The following is a 13524-nucleotide window of genomic DNA, read 5'->3' as shown; positions in this document are numbered from 1 at the left end:
AATTTAAAATAACCAATAAATTTCGTTCAACTTCACAATTGTGTTCCACTTGTTGTTGATTCTTCACCAAAAATTTACATTTGGTATCTTTATGTTTGAAGCATGATATGTGGGAAAAGGTTGAAAAGTTCCAGGGGGCCAAATACTTTCGCAAGGCACTGTAGACTCTACTTTTTTCAATGGTGTTTCAGTATAGCAATGTCCATCATATGGATATATCATCACTCCAAGAAGCCAATTCTTCTCTCCAGCAGCAGGCTCCTGGAAGGTGAGAGCAGAGATCCTTGTCCTGTGTTATCGTTATTCTTATAGTGACAGAATCCCAGCCCCCTTATAGAATCCTACTAATTAATACTTGCTCCCCATGCACACACATTCGGGCAAAACAGCTATAATAACCTTTTCCTTGAGAATTGCTCAGAAAGACACACATACAAACATATAACCGCAACATAAAGTATGATGCTCCAAGGTGCTCCACACACAGTATGATGCCCACACATTGACCCCAAAACATTAAGATGCCTCTAGGTGCCCCTCATATATAATATGGTGCACCAAGAAGTTCCCACCCCATCGGTTGCCTTTCCACCTTATCCCTAGTACACAGGCCAATAAAAAAAAAAACAGCTTTCCTTATTCTCACAATAAAAATACCAGATCTATAGGTCTCGGACTTGTGCTGGATGAGGCTTGACAAAGCAGGCGTTTTCTAGTGAAGTCATTGCACTTGCTGTCCTGAACCTCACACAAGCTGAATGGTGGATTTTTCAGTTTAATACATGAGCCAATCTACAGTCTAACTTCGATATCATAATGGTGTTGATATCATAAGTACGATTTCCAGAAGAATTATTTCATATCAGTGTGACTTATTTTTTGGGCCCTACCTAGAGGTGCAATTTCTATATACACATTGTTGGTCACAGTGGTAGTGACATTGCCTACATTGCTCCCTTTAACTGCTTAAGGACCAGCCATTTTTCTTTTTTGCAATTTATTTTTTTCTGACCTTTCTTCTAAGAGCCATATTATTTTCATTTGACTTGATTTTTGCAGGATAAGTTCAAGTTGTGAATAACACTATTCATTTTACCATATAATGTACGAAAAATGGTAAACATTTTCCAAGTGATGTGAAATGGTGAAAATAAAAGCACAATTCTGATATTGTCGGGGGGATTTGTTTATTTTTATGGCAATGGTTGTGTGCTAAAAATGACCTGGCATCATGATTGTTCAAGTTAGTATGATTATGACCCTTTTCTGAGACCCACTGCTTTTCTATTTTTATGTTGATAAACCAATATCAGGGATTGTTTTTTTGTGCGTTGAGCTAACAACACATTTATTGATACCAATTGGGGGCACACACTTAGTTTTCAGTTTTATTTATTGTATTGTTTAGTGGAACTGCAGAAATTGAGAAACACCAATTCAGATGTTTCCATCTTTTTTCAATTTTTGGTATTTACCACATGAGAGAACGAGTTTTGTATTTTATTACTTCAGGCAATTCCACATGCATTTTATTTTTTACAATTTTGATATTTTTTGAAAATATTTTAATCACTTGATTGTCTATGCAATATTTGTGAAATTGACAATCTCCTATGAATCCCAAACACAGGCTGGGCTTTATAGGTGGTCTCACATAGAAGTCCCAGAGATCTTCTAAAGCCGCCGGCTGCCATGGCATCTGACCAACATCTCACGATCTTGTAACACATGTGGCTGATCGCTTGTCTGAAGAGAAGGCCACCAAGTTAAAATATGATTTGCACTTTTGACAATGTCATTTAAGGGATTAAAATGAAGCGACTGGAGCTAGCTCAGCTCGCATCAGTTACTGTAGAGTTCTGTCACGGATAGGGCATGTTCTACATTAACATCATGAATTGGGCTGATCTTATAAATTGAGCACCGGAACATATAGTTGTCAGACAGGTCGGCAATTCCTGCATGTCAGAGGTGTGGCACTGGTACATCCCCTTTAGGGGTTATTGAGAACAACAATTTTGGAGGCCTAATCTGAAGTTACCTCACCAATGTGTGATTAGTGTAGAGCGACCCTCCCATCCTTATCACACATCATCATGGTTAAGGAGCCTATGCAAAAGAAGTGCATGTTGTCAACCAGGCAATTAACTATGCAGCCAGCAGGTTTTTCTAGATGCTTTTGTAGGGTGTTGTAGACAGACCCAGATGATCTGTCTGTTGCTGACATAGCTTCACTTTCCCCACTCCCTTAAAATAATTTCCCATAGTAAGTATATCTTAAATAATGTTACTGGCCTTGTACATCAGGTGATAATTGACCAAAATGATCATTTATACCAAGAATGGATAATCATTGGCCGTTCAAACTTGATTACATACTAACAAAATAAACTAATGGCAGCACATGCCATTGTATAAACGGGCATCTGCCTGTCACTCGTAATGAAAAATGTAGAGGAGGGAAACCAGGGGATCGCATAACTGAGTTGAAGGCTGGAGGCGCTGAGCTCAGTTATTAACTGCAGCGCTGTTGATAATTACAGACACCAGGAAGCACTGGCAGAGACTCAGCACTGGACCAAGGGAGGAAAATTGAAGCAGTTTTAATTTTTTTTTTTTTTTTCAAAACAAACTGCAACTGGGGAAGAGGGGATTTCTGAAATCAGAAAGCCCCTTTAAAGGGTTATTCTCAAATTGTCTCTAGAGCAGTTCAGAGCAATGCAGTTGCCATAGTTCTGAAACTTCCTTGTTTTTGACAAGGCGAGCTCTCCTATATGAGTGATAGCTCTGGTGAAAAGCAAAATTGTAGTAATATAAAGCTCAGCACAAGTTCTGCTGTAGCACATTTATCACTCAGTGATTTGTTCTGGAGTCTACACTGTTATCACTGTACTTACAAATAGAGATTTGAACAAGCATACAGCTGCAGACAGTGAGAGCTAAGAGAGTAGCAGACCTGCTCTGAAAGCTGGGGATGGTGATATCTGATGCAGTTCAGAGCGAGGGTTTAGGTGAGCAGCTAACTGCGCTGTTGAAATCAATAGGCTGGATAGAGCTGGCTGGGATGTAAAGAGTTAACCCCTCTCCTGCAATATAACTTCTGCTACCCTTGCCAGGGTCTGGGGGCCAGGGGCTTAATGGTAACCAGCTGTACACTATGAATGATTAAAGCTCTCCTTACCAGGGAATGACAGCAGATAGACAAAAGCAAGTCAATTACAAACTTGCTTATATTCATGCTGTATAATTAATTAAAGCTTTTTAATATCTTAACAATATCATTTTAAAGGTATGGAACACGTTAAAGATTTTGGAACAGAAAGTTTAGTAAATACAGTAAAATACACGTTTGTAAAGCATTTTTTTGCTTGCGTTTTTTATGCATTTTTTCCCCCAGTCGTTAGAATGGGTGAAAAAAACTGTCATGCAGCTTTAAATCTGCAAGGAAAAAAAGCAGCGTGTGCATGAGATTTCAGAAATCCAATTCACATTACTGGTATAGTAAAATGCTGCATTTTTTGAAGCAAAAACGCATTGAAAAATGAGGCAAAAAGAGCAATATGTGAAAACACACCATGAGGCCACGTTCACACATTCAGTATATGGTCAGTATTTTACATCAGTATTTGGAAAAAAATGCAGAAGTGGTGATGTGTTTCTATTATACTTTTCCTCTGATTGTTTCTCACCCGATTTTGTCTTACAAATACTGATGTAAAATACTGAGAACAGGTGTACGAGAGTACAGTACAGGTGGAGGGCAGTACAGAACATGTAGAACAGCTGTATGACAGTACAGGTGGAGGGCAGTACAGTACATGTAGAACAGGTGTACGACAGTACATTAAAGGTGGAGGGCAGTACAGTAGATGTAGAACAGGTGTACGACAGTACAGTACAGGTGGAGGGCAGTACAGTACATGTAGAACAGGTGTACGACAGTACATTATAGGTGGAGGGCAGTACAGTACATGTAGAACAGGTGTACGAGAGTACAGTACAGGTGGAGGGCAGTACAGTACATGTAGAATAAGAGTACGACAGTACAGTACAGGTGGAGGGCAGTACAGTACATGTAGAACAGGTGTACGACAGTACATTACAGGTGGAGGGCAGTACAGCACATGTACAGGTGTACGACAGTACAGTACAGGTGGAGGGCAGTACAGTACATGTAGAACAGCTGTAAGACAGTACAGTACAGGTGGAGGGCAGTACAGTACATGTAGAACAGCTGTATGACAGTACATAATAGGTGGAGGGCAGTACAGTACATGTAGAACAGGTGTACGACAGTACATTACAGGTGGAGGGCAGTACAGCACATGTACAGGTGTACGACAGTACAGTACAGGTGGAGGGCAGTACAGTACATGTAGAACAGCTGTAAGACAGTACAGTACAGGTGGAGGGCAGTACAGTACATGTAGAACAGGTGTACGACAGTACATAATAGGTGGAGGGCAGTACAGTAGATGTAGTACAGGTGTACGACAGTACAGTACATGTAGAACAGGTGTACGAGAGTACAGTACAGGTGGAGGGCAGTACAGTACATGTAGTACAGGTGTAAGACAGTACAGGTGGAGGGCAGTACAGTACATGTAGAACAGGTGTACGACAGTACATTACAGGTGGAGGGCAGTACAGCACATGTACAGGTGTACGACAGTACAGTACAGGTGGAGGGCAGTACAGTACATGTAGAACAGCTGTAAGACAGTACAGTACAGGTGGAGGGCAGTACAGTACATGTAGAACAGGTGTACGACAGTACATAATAGGTGGAGGGCAGTACAGTAGATGTAGTACAGGTGTACGACAGTACAGTACATGTAGAACAGGTGTACGAGAGTACAGTACAGGTGGAGGGCAGTACAGTACATGTAGTACAGGTGTAAGACAGTACATTACAGGTGGAGGGCAGTACAGTACATGTAGAACAGGTGTACGACAGTACATTACAGGTGGAGGGCAGTACAGTACATGTAGAACAGGTGTACGACAGTACATTACAGGTGGAGGGCAGTACAGTAGATGTAGAACAGGTGTACGACAGTACAGTACAGGTGGAGGGCAGTACAGTAGATGTAGTACAGTTGTACGACTGTACAGTACATGTAGTACAGGTGTAGGGCAGTACAGTACATGTATAACAGGCACTGAATAGTATAGTATAATTCCCTTAAGAATGCCCTTATACCACTGTACTCAAATGTTTCAGTGAATATGAAAATGATCTAGTTGATACTAAGCAGTCTTAGGCCACGTTCAAATCTTCAGTATTTGGTACATGTACTGTACTGCCCTCCACCTGTACTGTACTGTCGTACACCTGTTCTACATGTACTGTACTGCCCTCCACCTGTAATGTACTGTCGTACACCTATTCTACATGTACTGTACTGCCCTCCACCTGTACTGTACTGTCGTACACCTGTACTACATGTACTGTACTGCCCTCCATCTGTAATGTACTGTCGTACACCTGTACTACATGTATTGTACTGCCCTCCACCTGTACTGTACTCTCGTACACCTGTTGTACATGTACTGTACTGCTCTCCTCCTGTACTACATGTACTGTTGTGCTCTCTGTTATACACTGCTGTCTACATGTAGATTATCCAATATATAAAGCTGAATGTGTGTGTGTGTGTGTGTGTGTGTGTGTGTGTGTGTGTGTGTGTGTGTGTGTGTGTGTGTGTGTGTGTGTGTGTGTGTGTGTGTGTGTGTGTGTGTGTGTGTGTGTGTATGTATGTCCGGGATTGGCATCTGAACCGTCGCAGCTACAGCCACAAAATTTTGCACAGTCACACGTCTGGACCCCGAGAGCGTCATAGGCTATGTTGTGAGGTGAAATTTTAACCCCGCGCTTTCCAATTCACCAAACAATTTTGCCCCTATCTACATAATGGGGAAAAAGTGAAAGGAAAAGTGTTGGAGGCGTCGCAGCTACAGGCACAAAATTTTGCACAGTCACACGTCTGGACCCTGAGAGCGTCAAAGCTATGTTGTGAGGTGAAATTTTAACCCCGCGCTTTCCAATTCACCAAACAATTTTGCCCCTATCTACATAATGGGGAAAAAATGAAAGGAAAAGTGTTGGAGGCAAATTAACAGCTGCCAGATGTGAACAAGGGGGACTTAAAGAATGACAGCGATGGCGCCAAAGAGTATATACTGTACAGTTGCTAAGGTGGGGCCCCAACATGGGATTATCACCACACCACCACGGGGATATGAACACACACACAAAATGCGCCACACACTACCACGTGCTCGAACACATATACCACCCTTAGCACACATTTCACCACACATACACCAACCTCGCCACATAAAAGTAGAAACACAAAAGTCGCCGCTCAAAACTCGCCACGCGCAAAACTCTCCACATGCAAAACTCGCCACACGTGCAAAACTCACCTCATGGAAAACTCGCCACACGCAAATCTTGCACACGCAGAAAAATTGCCACACGCAGAAAAATTGCCACATGCACAAAAGTTGCAACACATGCAAAAGTTGCCTCACACCAAACTTGCACATACTCAAAAGGCACCACACATAAAACTCGCCACGCGCAGAACTCGCCATGCGCAAAACTTGCTGCACACAACTTGCTACACTAACCTGTCACATGCAACTCGACACACAAAAAGTTGCTACACGCATGTCGCCACACAAAACTCATCTCACAAAAGTCCCTACATGCATGTCGCCACACGCAACTCAACACACACAACTTGACACACGAAACTCGCCCTAAAACACACACAAGTCTGGTATTATCCTTCAAAAATAAAAATCTGATTAATAAGCAGACAAACTACAAGAGCAACAAATGTACCATATAGGAATCCGGCAGCTGTCAGTCACATGACAAGTCTATTATGTGTATGTGTGAGCTAATATATACTGCCAGGGGGTGGGCTTACTGTTGGCTGGGGATTTATCAGGCTGCCATTTTAGCTTACAAATACTGAGGTAAAAACGTGACCAAAATACCAAATAATACCAAATAACGTGTGAACGAGGGCTAATACAGCAGGAGATGACATACAGCTATATACTATATACAGGAGGAGATGACACACAGGTAGGGTTGAGCGACTTTCATTTTTTTAAGATCGAGTAGGGTTTTGGGAAACCCGATTTTGTCCAGAGTCGAGTCGAGTGCAGTCGGCCGATTATCGCTAAAAGTCGGGGATCGACCGAAACACGAAACCCAATGCAAGTCAATGGGGAAGCATAGTCGGCAGTGAGTGGAGGCCAGGAAAACACCTACAGTGCCCATTTTAATGCCAAAAACATCCATTCTTGTTTCTGAAGCTTGCCAATCTTAATTAACTGTATAATAATAGTTGGGCATAGGGAATTGGGGGAAAGTTGTGGGGGGAGTAGGGCTGGCTCAAGTTTTTCGTGGGCCCAGGAAATGCGGACTACGTCACGGCGGTGTTGCAGGGAAAGGTAAGTATTTAAAAGTTGCAAGTGCTGTGATCCTGAGCAAGCAGGGGGGGGGCCCACTCGTTCGCATTGCCACTGGCACAGGGCCCCTCAAAGTACGGCGGTGTGTTTGCATGGCGGGGGCGCCTCCCACCAGCAGCGACACTTTTGCGTACTCTGAGGGGCCCTGTGCCAGTGACGTCGCCAACGAGTATGCCCCCCCACCTGATGAAGGAACCTGCACTTTCATCTGCACCTTCCTCTTTGTCCCTGTGTAAGGTGGTATAACATGTGGGAAGGGGAACCTTACTTTCAGCAGGGACAGATTCTGGCTGTGTAGAGTACAAGGGGAATGTAGTGGTCTAGGTCAATGTACCAGCAGACTCATTTAGCAGTGGCTGGGCAATGGGCAGGATGAGGAGGAAACAGATATAGGGCCAAAGAATAAAGTAGGCTACATGCAGTTCAAAATTGGTAACAGGACTAAACAGGCGGCATTGCTTTGTTCAGTGGAGTAGCAAACCCAAGAGCAGCAGACACTGTTTCAAGGGCCTAACCACACTAGTAGGCCAAATGCAGTTTAATATCTGATAGTATAGGGCGAAAGCCAGAATGTGGAAGCTCAGCTTTGTTCAGTTGAGGACAACACCAGGGAGGGGCAGACACCTTTAGTAGGCCGGAAAAGCCTATTGCATTTTTTAAAATGGTAATTTGGAGCAGAAGGTTGAAGCTCAGCTTTATTTAGTTGAGGACAACACCAGGGAGGGGCAGAAGCCGTTAGTAGGCCCTAACCACCATTTTTTTTTTTAAAACCACATAATGAGAGCCGGAAGGTTGAAGCTCAGCTTTATTTAGTTGAGGACAACACCAGGGAGGGGCACACAGACAGACACCTTTAGTAGGCCGGAAAAGCCTATTGCATTTTTCAAAATGGTAATTTGGAGCAGAAGGTTGAAGCTCAGCTTTATTTAGTTGAGGGCAACACCAGGGAGGGGCAGAAGCCGTTAGTAGGCCCTAACCACCATTTTTTTTTTTTAAAACCACTTAATGAGAGCCGGAAGGTTGAAGCTCAGCTTTATTTAGTTGAGGACAACACCAGGGAGGGGCAGAAGCCGTTAGTAGGCCCTAACCACCATTTTTTTTTTTAAAACCACATAATGAGAGCCGGAAGGTTGAAGCTCAGCTTTATTTAGTTGAGGACAACACCAGGGAGGGGCACACAGACAGACACCTTTAGTAGGCCGGAAAAGCCTATTGCATTTTTCAAAATGGTAATTTGGAGCAGAAGGTTGAAGCTCAGCTTTATTTAGTTGAGGGCAACACCAGGGAGGGGCAGAAGCCGTTAGTAGGCCCTAACCACCATTTTTTTTTTTTTAAACCACTTAATCAGAGCCGGAAGGTTGAAGCTCAGCTTTATTTAGTTGAGGACAACACCAGGCAGGGGCACACAGACAGACACCTTTAGTAGGCCTGAAAAGCCTATTGCATTTTTCAAAATGGTAATTTGGAGCAGAAGGTTGAAGCTCAGCTTTATTTAGTTGAGGGCAACACCAGGGAGGGGCAGAAGCCGTTAGTAGGCCCTAACCACCATTTTTTTTTTTTAAAACCACTTAATGAGAGCCGGAAGGTTGAAGCTCAGCTTTATTTAGTTGAGGACAACACCAGGCAGGGGCACACAGACAGACACCTTTAGTAGGCCTGAAAAGCCTATTGCATTTTTCAAAATGGTAATTTGGAGCAGAAGGTTGAAGCTCAGCTTTATTTAGTTGAGGGCAACACCAGGGAGGGGCAGAAGCCGTTAGTAGGCCCTAACCACCATTTTTTTTTTTAAAACCACATAATGAGAGCCGGAAGGTTGAAGCTCAGCTTTATTTAGTTGAGGACAACACCAGGGAGGGGCAGAAGCCGTTAGTAGGCCCTAACCACCATTTTTTTTTTTTTAAAACCACTTAATGAGAGCCGGAAGGTTGAAGCTCAGCTTTATTTAGTTGAGGACAACACCAGGGAGGGGCAGAAGCCGTTAGTAGGCCCTAACCACCATTTTTTTTTTTAAAACCACATAATGAGAGCCGGAAGGTTGAAGCTCAGCTTTATTTAGTTGAGGACAACACCAGGCAGGGGCACTCAGACAGACACCTTTAGTAGGCCGGAAAAGCCTATTGCATTTTTCAAAATGGTAATTTGGAGCAGAAGGTTGAAGCTCAGCTTTATTTAGTTGAGGGCAACACCAGGGAGGGGCAGAAGCCGTTAGTAGGCCCTAACCAAAGTTGAAGGCCAAATGCAGTTTAATTTCTGATACTATAGGCCGAAAGCCAGAAGGTGGAAGTTCCGATTTAGACAGTGGAGGACAATTTGAATTAGGGACTGCAGACAGACTTAGTAGGCTGTCCCCTGTGGACCATGCATCCACCACATTAACCCATTGCGCCGTAATGGACACGTAATCTTCCGTGGCCATGCCTACAGGTCCATGCGTCTGTTGTCAGGTGCACCTTTGTACTCACAGATTGCCAGAGTGCATGGACAATGCGGTCTTCTACATGCTGGTGGAGGGTTGGGATGGCTTTTCTCGCAAAAGAAGTGTCGACTGGTTAGCTTGTAGCGTGGTACAGCGTAGTCCATCATGGCCTTATTAATAGTAAATAAAATATATAACTAGGCTCTATGAACTTTTAAATAGGTTCCAGGGGTACACGGGCAGCATTGGTGTGGTCAGTGGAGGAGTATTGCAAGTAGGGGCTGCAGACAGGCTATCAAAGGCCTAAAATAACAAACAGTAGGTAGTCATGGCAGTTTTACATCGGTTACATGGATACACAGGCAGGCACTCCAGGCAGCATTGTGGTCAGTGGAGGAGTATTGCAAGTAGGGGCCGCAGACAGGCTATCAAAGGCCTAAAATAACAAACAATAGGCTCATGGCAGTTTTACAGCGGTTACATGGATACACGGGCAGGCAACTTGGTGGTGGTGAGTGGAGGAGTATTTAAAGTAGGGACCGCAGACAGGCTATCAAAGGCCTAAAATAACAAACAATAGGCTTATGGCAGTTTTACAGCGGTTACATGGATACACGGGCAGGCAGCTTGGTGGTCAGTGGAGGAGTATTTAAAGTAGGGACCGCAGACAGGCTATCAAAGGCCTAACATAACAAACAATAGGCTCATGGCAGTTTCACAGCGGTTACATGGATACACGGGCAGGCAGCTTGGTGGTCAGTGGAGGAGTATTTAAAGTAGGGACCGCAGACAGGCTTCAAAGGCCTAACATAAGAAAATGGGCTGGCTGTAGGCACTTTATAATTGGTTCCAGGGGTACACGGGCAGCAGTGGTCTGGTCAGTGGAGGAGTATTTAAAGTAGGGACCGCAGACAGGCTATCAAAGGCCTAAAATAACAAACAATAGGCTCATGGCAGCTTTACAGCGGTTACATGGATACACAGGCAGCTTGGTGGTGAGTGGAGGAGTATTTAAAGTAGGGACCGCAGACAGGCTATCAAAGGCCTAAAATAACAAACAATAGGCTCATGGCAGCTTTACAGCGGTTACATGGATACACAGGCAGCTTGGTGGTGAGTGGAGGAGTATTTAAAGTAGGGACCGCAGACAGGCTATCAAAGGCCTAAAATAACAAACAATAGGCTCATGGCAGCTTTACAGCGGTTACATGGATACACAGGCAGCTTGGTGGTGAGTGGAGGAGTATTTAAAGTAGGGACCGCAGACAGGCTATCAAAGGCCTAAAATAACAAACAATAGGCTCATGGCAGCTTTACAGCGGTTACATGGATACACAGGCAGCTTGGTGGTGAGTGGAGGAGTAGTGCAAGGAGTGTCTGTCCCAGTACTCCCAAAATATAAATAGATGTTAATGTCTCGCAAAACAACCAAAACAAAAAAAAAGGTGGCATACTTAGGTACAGGGGTGGGCTCATCTACTGAGTTTCTGACATAGTAATTTGGCAGTAACTATTTAATGGTGCCAATATAGGACACAGACACAGACTACTTTAAGTTGCATCATAGATGTCTACAAATTTGTATTGTCAGTGCCAGACATTGAATGATGTCAGCGAATAGACTAAAGATTGGTGGAGCTGTGCGACATAATTTTGCACGTGGTAGAGCACATTTTGAGCTGGGGTAGGGGGGAACTCTCTTGAGGCCGGCGGGACCGCCCCAGGGCCCCTCATGTTACAACGGTGTGTCTGACGTTGGGTGTGCACCATCACCGCCAGAGACACTACATTGTACTATGAGGGACCCAGTAGCAATGCCGTCAACCAAAAGCGAGCACACCCACCTCTTCAGACAAACAGCAGTCTCACGGGTGCTTGCGCCAAGTCGCGATACCACGGCCCCGTGTGGGGAGTTTTGCCATTTAGGGAGGTGTAAACATGTCGTATGCTGTACAATCAGCTGCAGCAAATTAGACATTAGAAAAGTAATTCACAGGCAAGAGCTTTTCATAGGAAAGCTAGGTGTCGGCCGGGCAAGGTGGGGCAAAAGATTTCGAAATCCAGTTGTGGTTCATTTTAATGAATGTTAGATCGTCAACATTTTGGGTAGCCAGACGAGTCCTTTTTTCGGTTAATATTGAACCTGCAGCACTGAATACTCTTTCTGATAGGACACTTGCTGCCGGGCAAGCAAGCTCCTGCAATGCATATTCTGCCAATTCTGGCCAGGTGTCTAATTTGGAGGCCCAGTAATCAAATGGGAATGACGGTTGAGGGAGAACATCGATAAGGGATGAAAAATAGTTAGTAACCATACTGGACAAATGTTGTCTCCTGTCACTTTCAATTGATGCAGCAGTACCTGTCCTGTCTGCGGTCATAGCAAAATCACTCCACAACCTGGTCAGAAAACCCCTCTGTCCAACGCCACTTCTGATGTGTGCACCCCTAACACTCCTAGTCTGCTGCCCCCTGGAGCTCGTGTGAGAACGATCACGTGCGCTGTGTGCTGGGAATGCCTGAAGCAAACGGTCAACAAGAGTTGATTGTTTGGTTGCTAATATTAGTTCCAAGTTCTCATGTGGCATAATATTTTGCAATTTGCCTTTATAGCGTGGATCAAGGAGGCAGGCCAACCAGTAATCGTCATCGTTCATCATTTTCGTAATGCGTGTGTCCCTTTTTAGGATACGTAAGGCATAATCCGCCATGTGGGCCAAAGTTCCAGTTGTCAAATCTCCGGTTGTGATTGGTTGAGGGGCAGTTGCAGGCAAATCTACGTCACTTGTGTCCCTCAAAAAACCAGAACCCGGCCGTGACACGCAACCAAATTCCTGTGCCCCCGGGAAAGGTTCGGCATTAAAAATATACTCATCCCCATCATCCTCCTCGTCCTCCACCTCCTCTTCGCCCGCTACCTCGTCCTGTACACTGCCCTGACCAGACAATGGCTGACTGTCATCAAGGCTTTCCTCTTCCTCTGGTGCAGACGCCTGCTCCTTTATGTGCGTCAAACTTTGCATCAGCAGACGCATTAGGGGGATGCTCATGCTTATTACGGCGTTGTCTGCACTAACCAGCCGTGTGCATTCCTCAAAACACTGAAGGACTTGACACATGTCTTGTATCTTAGACCACTGCACACCTGACAACTCCATGTCTGCCATCCTACTGCCTGCCCGTGTATCCTCCCACAAATAAATAACAGCACGCCTCTGTTCGCACAGTCTCTGAAGCATGTGCAGTGTTGAGTTCCACCTTGTTGCAACGTCTATGATTAGGCGATGCTGGGGAAGGTTCAAAGACCGCTGATAGGTCTGCATACGGCTGGCGTGTACAGGCGAACGTCGGATATGTGAGCAAAGTGCACGCACTTTGAGGAGCAGGTCGGAGAACCCAGGATAAGTTTTCAATAAGCACTGCACCACCAGGTTTAAGGTGTGAGCCAGGCAAGGAATGTGTTTCAGTTGGGAAAGGGAGATGGCAGCCATGAAATTCCTTCCGTTATCACTCACTACCTTGCCTGCCTCAAGATCTACTGTGCCCAGCCACGACTGCGTTTCTTGTTGCAAGAACTCGGACAGAACTTCCGCGGTGTGTCTGTTGTCGCCCAAGCA

The sequence above is a fragment of the Ranitomeya variabilis genome, chromosome 1 (genome assembly GCF_051348905.1).
Source record: "Ranitomeya variabilis isolate aRanVar5 chromosome 1, aRanVar5.hap1, whole genome shotgun sequence".
Lineage (NCBI taxonomy): Eukaryota > Metazoa > Chordata > Amphibia > Anura > Dendrobatidae > Ranitomeya > Ranitomeya variabilis.
This window is presented reverse-complemented; position numbering follows the sequence as displayed.